Source organism: Alosa pseudoharengus, unplaced genomic scaffold (assembly GCF_046254945.1).
Source record: "Alosa pseudoharengus isolate Yale_2024_CS ecotype anadromous, Long Island Sound unplaced genomic scaffold, YU_APseudo_1.1 YU_APseudo_1.1_scf_2, whole genome shotgun sequence".
In the NCBI taxonomy this organism is placed as follows: domain Eukaryota; kingdom Metazoa; phylum Chordata; class Actinopteri; order Clupeiformes; family Clupeidae; genus Alosa; species Alosa pseudoharengus.
The window spans coordinates 50,642,377-50,651,355 of record NW_027468663.1 but is presented as its reverse complement, the minus strand read 5'-3'; the positions used below and the strand labels follow the sequence as shown (position 1 = coordinate 50,651,355).

General features: G+C 39.6%; 1 long non-coding RNA gene across 1 annotated transcript; it reads left to right on the top strand.

The window, feature by feature from the left end:
- The first annotated feature begins 1,288 nt into the window (after positions 1-1,288).
- Positions 1,289-3,501, top strand: LOC143135378 (uncharacterized). Its single transcript, XR_012988921.1, has 4 exons — positions 1,289-1,506; positions 2,192-2,222; positions 2,757-2,875; positions 3,199-3,501. It is a non-coding gene; the product is annotated as an uncharacterized LOC143135378 (long non-coding RNA).
- Positions 3,502-8,979: the final 5,478 nt, after the last annotated feature.

Here is an 8,979-nt window from a genome sequence, read left to right as displayed (position 1 = left end):
ACAGACAGGAGATGTACACAAAATTACTATAATAATATATTACAACTTTGCCACTATATCATACCTGTCAACACTCCCGTTTTTCCCGGGTTTCTCCCGTATTTCAAGGTCATCTCCCAGCACCCTCCCGTTTTGTTATTTCTCCCGGAAAACTCCCGTAGCCTAATTTGCATGGCCATCAAACTTCATTTTAAAATCACTGATCCATTCAGGTTGCCAGATTGTGTATTAAAATACATCCTACACATACACAATCACTTAGTTTCAATTTCAACCGTTTTGTCATAGGCTAAAACCTGGCAACCTAAAACCCAAAAAAGGAAGCGGGTGCCGACTGCGCAGCCTGAGTCTCGTCGTAGGCCTAAGCAAGCGGGCTAGTTGAATGGCCTACTCCAGAACTAGCTGTTGTGAAATTGTTGGGAATTTAATTGATTAACACATCACATAAACTGTTATTGAGTGTTGTTGATACACTGAACTTGTGCCCTCGGAACCAAATCTGACAGCAAGCAGCTTTGGAGTTTTGGAAGTAGGCTGCAGGCAGGCAGCTGGATACATAACTGGCATGCGTAAGGTAATGGTAAGGTAAAAGCAACGACCGAAATGCACGTGTATGAAACGTATTAAATATGCAAACACAGATCCGGTATAAACACTGACCCCCCCCCTCCCCCCCGAAAAAAAATCTCCCGTTTTTGGAAAGCTAAATGTTGACAGGTATGCACTATACTGTAACGTGTTGTTTAGTAATGCCCTTAAAGTGTAACTCTGGAGTAAAAGCAACCTGTGCATTTAAACACAGTACATACATAGACACAGACAGGAGATGTGTAACTCTGGAGTAAAAACAGCCAAGTTTAAACTTTCGATTGAGCAGTGTTTTTGCATTAACACTGAATAGGCTTATAGTGAAAGCTAAGGGGGCCACTCTTAAAACAGCAATACTCAAAACTTTAAAGAGAACACATGGACATAATCTTGTCTTTTGTCCAGATTGAGACCTGATACAAGCCTCTATTCACCCTGTCTGCAGTTTTAGCTGGCTGTTTTTATGTACACACTAGAACCGCAACTGAGCTGCAGTAGAACCCTTTCAGACAGAGCTAACCTGCAATGATTCAGACCGTTCCTTTTCATAGCATGGTTTATTATTACAGTGCATGAAAATGCACTGTACTGTTCTTCCTAGGCTTCTTATTCTTCTTCTTCTAACGCATTTAATGCAGCTTCAACCGTTTAACGTAGAAACTTCATTCAAACTATGTTACGTAGGTCTTACTCCTTAATATACAAAGATAAAGCAGCACAGGCTTCTACAATGGAATGGAATTGTACACAGTTCCTGCCTCCTAAAAAGGCGTGGTCAGAATGCGCTGACGCTACCTCGTTGATGAAAACGTCAAAGATTTTTCATTTTCGCGCCTCTCTCTTGCTGTGACCAACTGGAGCTGGCCTGGGTGACTGAATTTGGTACATCGTCGTGGCAAGATGCGGTCTGATTTCCAGGTAAGTGGCAGTTTGAAATGTGGCAAGGTATTTGTGATTAGTCTGTGTCAGTGTAACGAGTTATCTATGTAGTAAAATGTCTGCGGAGTTTAGGTAATAACATTATTATTATCTCGTGTCGCCGTCATGAATGTTAGCTCATTGAGGAGTAACGTAAGTTGACGTTAGCTAACCATCTGATACCGATAGCAGAGCTAGCTGAGGCACTAGCTACCAGATTAATTTGGTAGTTAGGCTACAAAGATAATTTACGAACCTGATATTTGCTCTACCTAAATCGGCATCACTATAGCTTGTGGATCAGATCTACTGCAAGCGACATTGATTTAGCAGTTTTGAAATGTGTTTAGCTGCTAGTAAAAAATGAGTACCGTATGTACACAGTTGTTGGTGCACTGAATTTTATTATCAGCCTAGCGTAGTGAAACATTTAGTTTTACGCCATATTCTCTGTCTGTCCTCGATGACGCGACGATTTTCTCTACTGATCTCTGCCCCGATCCTGCACATTACATATTTTTGTATTAAGTTTGTCTCTGATGGCAAATGTGTAGTCAGGGTGGCGCTCAACGATTGTGTTGAATAACGTTACATCAGTTCTGAGTAGTTTTTCTCGGATGGTCTTGCACAGACCCTTATCAAGCAGCACTAAAATGAACGTCATGTTTGCTAATTCTCTCCCCAGTTGTTGGACGAGCAGAAGGACGCTATGGATGGTGAGGATGAACCCGCGATGACAGGGAGGAATGAACTTGAACCTGTGTTATTCAGAGGATAAGTCAATGCTATGTACTGTGTTCTGTAACTGTCCGCTCTTGTGGCCATTCAAATGTATAGGGCAATTCCACGCAAAACTGTAACATCCATAACACCAACACAATGCCATGGTATTTAGTTGGCATTATGGATGTGACAGTTTTGCGTGGAATTGCCCTATACAAGTTACAGACTTTCAAAGTTAAACATATAAAATATAATTTCATATAGGCTACTAACAATCAGACCTGAAGACTTCATGAAACACTACCAATGAAACACTACCAAAATAAAGTTGAAACTAATTCTACAAAAGGCACTCCAAAGGAAAAGCCTTTTTGGCTGCATTGGCCAACATGTTTCGACCAACAGCCTGTCACTATGAAACTCTGTAACTAGATTTAAACTTCCCTCTGTATGGAAAAAAAGATCTATTATTCAACATTAGTTAACACACTGAGAATGATTGCTGCACTATATGTATTGTTCTATAGCAACCTGAAGGTCCAAGACTCAATCCACTGAAGGCTCTCCGTAAGATGGTGGATCTGATGTCTGCTTTGTGGTCCTATAGGACGACGCCATGGATTGGGGTCAGAGATGCGCCTGAGAAGTAAGTGTTTGTGTTTGTAATCAAGTGCTGTAATCACAATTTGACTGATGCTAAAACTGGAGTAGGGGATTTGAATGGACATTTATACCGTGAATTTAAGACATCAAAAAGCCTGTCGTAGTATTTGCCTAACTTGGCAGCCTCTCCAGCTGTATCATAGTCTTCAGTCCTATTGTGTTATCACAGCATTTATAGTATGAAGGATCATATTAAGCAAAGCAATGTGCAGGTGTAGTAACTTAATTTCAAGAACATAAGAACATAATTGTAATTCATGATGTTTTTTTTTTTTTTTACTTTGCGTGGTGTTGTCTCTGTTTTAGGTGCTGTAAATGCTGGCCATATGACTTCAACCTTCATCCAACCAAACGAAGAGATCCTGCTTTCCTACACTCCATTCAGGGTGTTAGTTAATTCAAAGACAATAACAGTATTTAGTTTTGTAAATGCTTAACTACCACTCAATGCAGGACACATCTACTGGCAGTTGATGGAGGGGGTTTAGGGCAGTTGTGCTATTCTTTTCCTTGTGGGTAGACTGCAGAATGTGGCTATGTATGCAGGTGTTAAATTGTGGGATTTGTTGAAAATGTGAATTTCAAATAAAACCATACCATTCAAAGTTAGCCTCACACACTTTATACCCTCCTTTCCTCAGGTTTACTTGTTTGGATCGGATGGACAAGTCGGCACTCCTTATATTAACAAGCTACCTCTTTCTTCTACTAGTTCAATAATATGGTATCTGAAAGACAAATGCCAGTGTTCATCATATTTTTAGCCTTATGTCAATGAAAAAATAAGTGGTGTAGGCCTATTGTATTTCCATTGTAATTTGCGTGGGTAGTAGGCCTAAAGATATGGCCGTGTGGCGGCGCTGTGGGATACATCGATTGGCGCTACTTTATCAAACATCAGAGGTAAGGCTAATTGAGAAAGCAGACGTCTGGTTAGGTGTGCTAGTTAGCAACTTGTTAACCAGGGGCACGTTTCCCATAACCATAGTTGCTAACTAAGTTAGCTACTTTGTTGGTTACAATGCAAACTATGGTTTTGGGAAACGCACCCCTGGCTGTCCAGATTATTATGTGATATGACCTACTTGTTAAACAATAATATGCAATACTATAGTACAGTGGTTCTCAAATGGGGGTACGTGAGATTTTAAAATATACAAATAATTTGCAATAAATGTAGTCATGGATTACTATCCAAATGTTTGAATTTTGTATGTGTTTATTAGTTCCAAAGTTTAATAAATTAGACACTGATGGCACAGTGCTCTGTTTTAAATCTTTTTTTTCTCAACTAAAAATGCTTTGCGCTGGTTAGGGGGAAGGCTACTTGGCTGAAAAAATATTTCACAGGGGGTACATCACTGAAAAAAGGTTGAGAAACCACTGCCCTAGTTTATCTGTATGACCGTCTGCTATACAGCCTATTTGAACGCAATCCAGACATCAAAAACGATGCTGATATGACGGTACGTACATGTCTGCGTCCTTAGGGAAGGAGAAGACAGAAAGGTGTCTGTTTATGCACCCAAAGTTTAGGCATTTTCGCGATTGAGTCATCAACATCGAAGTGGTAAGCAACGGTAACTTATTCCAGAGAACCTTCGGCTACTTAGTAGATCACGTGCCAGTGGGTACAGAAACAGACAGACAAGTGGCAAACAAAGTCGTTTTTCTCCTTAACTGTTCATCTGAAAAACGCCATGTCGATGTCAGAATGTAAGGAACACATGTGAATTACAGAAAATGCATTAAAATGTCCAATCTCGAGCTGTATAATTAAGGGCTGGGGCATAATCCGAGAAAAAAATGATTTCTTCCATAGGGCCACAGTGTAAAGAATCTCTCGCTAGTCTCCTAAAAAGGCGTGGCGCTAGTGAACCCTACGTCATAGGGGAACAGGAAGAACCCTTCTGTGAATCGTCTCGCTTTATCAACCGTCTCTGATGCTAGTTAGCATAGTTAGCATAACTGTTAAAAATGATTAGTTAAGTTAGCTAAGTAACATGGTTAGCATGCTACTTTGTTAGCATTGCTAACATGCTAGTTAGCATAACTACTAAATACATAGACTGTATATAGAACTGGACAGTGTGGTTGCATTCAGCAGTGTTCTATGGAATTGAAGCCGCCGAGGCGACGCCATCTTGGAAAATTTGCAACCAATTTGAAGTGCGGCTGCGCAGCAGAAGTTGAAGCATGCGCAGTGAAGAGGAGCCGCGGTCAGGCACGCCCACTCAGTTGCCACTCAGCGAGTTAAACACGCCCCATGTCAAGTGAAACCCGCCCCCTTCTCCTTTCCACAACGCAGGTCGACTCGCCGCCGAAGGCTAGCTGGCTGGATGAATTTTGCGGCTGTGAGTTAGCTAAACAGTACAAACAACAATCGGTTTGTTCTTGTCTGGTAAGTGTTGCGTATCAACTGAAAATTTTTTTTTTGTCTATTGTTGTTCTTAAATACGTCTAAGAGAGCTTATTATGTTGTTTATAGACTGTGACAATTTAGTATGGTGAATACTAATGAGCTAACAACTGAAATACGGACAGCGAATTACATGCTAACGTTAGCAGCTACATTAACGTTACCGTCAACGGGAGGCTAAGTTAGTCGTTGAAGTGAAGATTAGGACACAGTTCCCGTAACAGTCGATGCATGATATACTTGGTTTTATTAGTTGTTGCTGTTTTCAAATATCTCCATCTTAATGTATGCCATCTCAACATGGACTAACCATTGACTGTACATGGGGATTAATAACACTAGACAGTCAGTACAGTATATGATGTGATAAAGCAACGGTATGATGTGATAAAGCAACGCAAGTTAACGTTAACGTAATGTGAAGCATGGACCTCATCAACCAGTCATGTTAATGTAACTACTAGCCAGTTTGCCAGCGTTGCATTTTTTCTAACGTTAACGACAGACACCTCTGTTAGAGCTACTTCTGTGATGGTAGGTCGGTAGCATAGACTGTAAAAAATAGATCGGTAGATCGGTAGTTGTAGACCGCATAAGTGAATGATCGATAAATGAAACGCCTGCATTAAACACTACGCCAAGAACCAGTCACTTCCCAGGGATATCGGTGAACATTTGAGAAAGACCTTAGTTTGTCATCTAACGTCCATGATCAGTCATACTGATAACGTTATTTTTCAAGCTGACGCAAGTTAATAACATTCCCACCGCATATTTAAATGTGTAGTTAACATTAGGTAGGCTGTGAAGTTTATTGCACACATATATTTAATTAATTGGTATTACTAGTGATGTTGAGTGCCTGATTAGATGCTTTGTAATGTTGTAAAATTGTCTGACTAACTTTATTGTAACTTTCCTTTTTGCAGATAAGATGGCTGAATGTACTGGAGGTGGCGGCAAGGTGGTCTCCATGGTCTACATTAGTCTGCAAGCAAGGGAATGCCTACGTGAAGTGGTTTGGCTGGGGTCGTCTGAGGTGGCATGTCCTCCCCCTTTCTCCAAGTCCCCTGACATCATCACCCACCGTCACTGGATCAACCTGAAGCCCCTTATACATGGGACATGGCACAGCACCACTACGTTCTGAAAACACATGACTTTCAATAACTTGCGTGGCACCAAGAAAGGTCTGCCGCTGCTCTGAACCTTCTGTTAATGTGACATCATTCATACTTGAGGCTGTACACATCCCTTTGTTTCTATTTTCTTTATTGATGTCACCCAAACTTCAACTTTCTGTATGCCCCTGAACTCACACAAATTGTAAATTGCAATGCGCCATTTAACCAGTGGTGTAGTCTAGTTAGTTAGTTGTAGTGGTGGGTATACTGTGAGCAACCCCAAATGTTATTAAATACGTATCCTTGCCTATTTTAAATGGGTATACTGAGATGATGATTCTTTTTAAATGGGTTTACTGTGTAGTCCTGTGTATCACGTAGACTATACCATACCACGGTCATTTAACTGCCTTGGTATTTAAGTCCGAGGCCATTGCTTAGTATTTAACTGTAGCCTACACAAAGATGTAGACATTACAAGAATATTAATATCAGAATAATTATTGGTTGATACTAAATCAATATTGAATGTTTTTTTTTAAATTTATTTTGTGTGATATATCATTCAGAATGCTGCAACATGACTGGTCTTCAATCAGCCAAAGAGGACACATCGTAACTCCTCTCCTAGTTACTCTCCATTGGCTCCCTACAGTAGCCAGAATTAAATTTAAATCTCTCACTTTGGCCTATAGGACACTGACTGGATCTGCTCCTTGTTATTTGAATTCAATGATCAAGATACATCCCCAACCGCCCACTGTGGTCTTCTGATGAGCGTCTGTTGTGTCTACCAGTCTTAAACGCTAGGTCAAATTCAAGACTCTATTTTTCCTCAGTGGTTCCATGTTGGTGGAATGAGTTGCCCAGTGCTCTTCGTTCTTGTGATAGTTTTTGGTCTTTTAAGCACTTATACATTATGGTTTGTATGCAGTAGTACTGTTTTATTTTCATTATAGGCTGTTGATTATTTTGACATTGTTTATTATTGATATTCTCCTTAATGTAGTCTTACCATGTTTTTGTTATATTATTGATTGAATGGGCATTATAATGTATTATTGCTTTCCCCCCTCATTTTCATTGTTTATTTCATTAGGCTATTGATTGATCCCTGTTTTAAGTATTATATTGTTTTGTATTTGTTAAGGGTAACAATAGCCATCATCATCATAATGTGGTATTTTCTTATGCACTTGAAACAAAGAATAAAAATGTTTCTTTAAACATAGTACCACTTTAAACACATCACACACTGAACAGCAAAGTAGCTTCCTGATTATGTGTAAAATGTTTACAGAGTATCCTGATGTAACGTTAGTAGATCCATGTTCTCATATTTTTACAGCTGACATGAGGGCTGCAGTATTACATTTTTGATTTATAATGGAGCACCCTCTCTGGTGAAAGACTAGCAAGCATGTGGTAGAGGCATACGATTACAGACATATTGAGAGAGCCTATCAATGAGTTGTCAGTTTTCAATTTAGACGTATTATTTTGAAATGATGTACGTCTACGGGAGGATTTACACATCACTGGCAAGACCTGATCAAATCATACCAATGCAAAATGCTTCTCCAGCAGTGGAATCGCAGGTAACAACGATACCTTAACGCATTTTCAGATACCGCTGTTCTGAGCATACTAAGCAAATTGACCATTTGTAACTTTGAATCCCTCCTCACGTTAAGCTATGGTCCAATAATGTGTTCACTAAAACACAAGTAACGTTATTTGTCGTGCTGATACATAAATGGGCATACCGAGGTTGTCGACCTAGCAGGCTAGGTGGCGTTTATTGCCATTCGCAAAACTAAGCAAAAATTAACGTTAATGAAACTTAACATCGCCTTCTCCAGTGACAAAGTGTATTCAAATGAAGTTGCAACGATGATGGCGGCAATCACTGGTTACGTTATACCATTTGAAACAAGTAGGACTGTAAATTATGGTGACTGGCTAACGTCACTTCGGATCAATATAGCAAGCAGAGCCCTTTTACTTTACCTATCAACTGGCTAACGCTAGCATGATGTAGCATGCTATGAGCTAATATACTTAGCATCTACGAAAGAACAGCATATCTTTTTTCACAAAGAATCGGTCACAACTAACAACGATGTCTCTTACAAACAACTACACAATGTATGACTATCAATATGTATTTAGTCAGACTGTGATAAGATATAGCCTAATGATAACAGCAACACTTATTTAGGTTAGATTATGTGTCGAAATCAGGTGTCGTTAAAATAAGTGAGCGATGACGTGGTAGTGTCTGCAGCCTAGACGATAAAACATAATGGACAAAGCGTCGTGTCTGCAGCCAGCCAGCTGTCAATCATAGGTGTAAACACGCCCTTTTTAGATTTGTTAATATAACATTAAAAAAATTTATTTCAGCGAGAAAAGAAAAATTGTGTGTATTGAAGCATCTTAAAAACTATTTTTTCGAATAAAAAGTTGTAGATACAAAAATAGTTTTAGGTGAGAAAAGTGACACGGAAAGTTGGCTACTTGGCCATTGAAATACATGGGGAT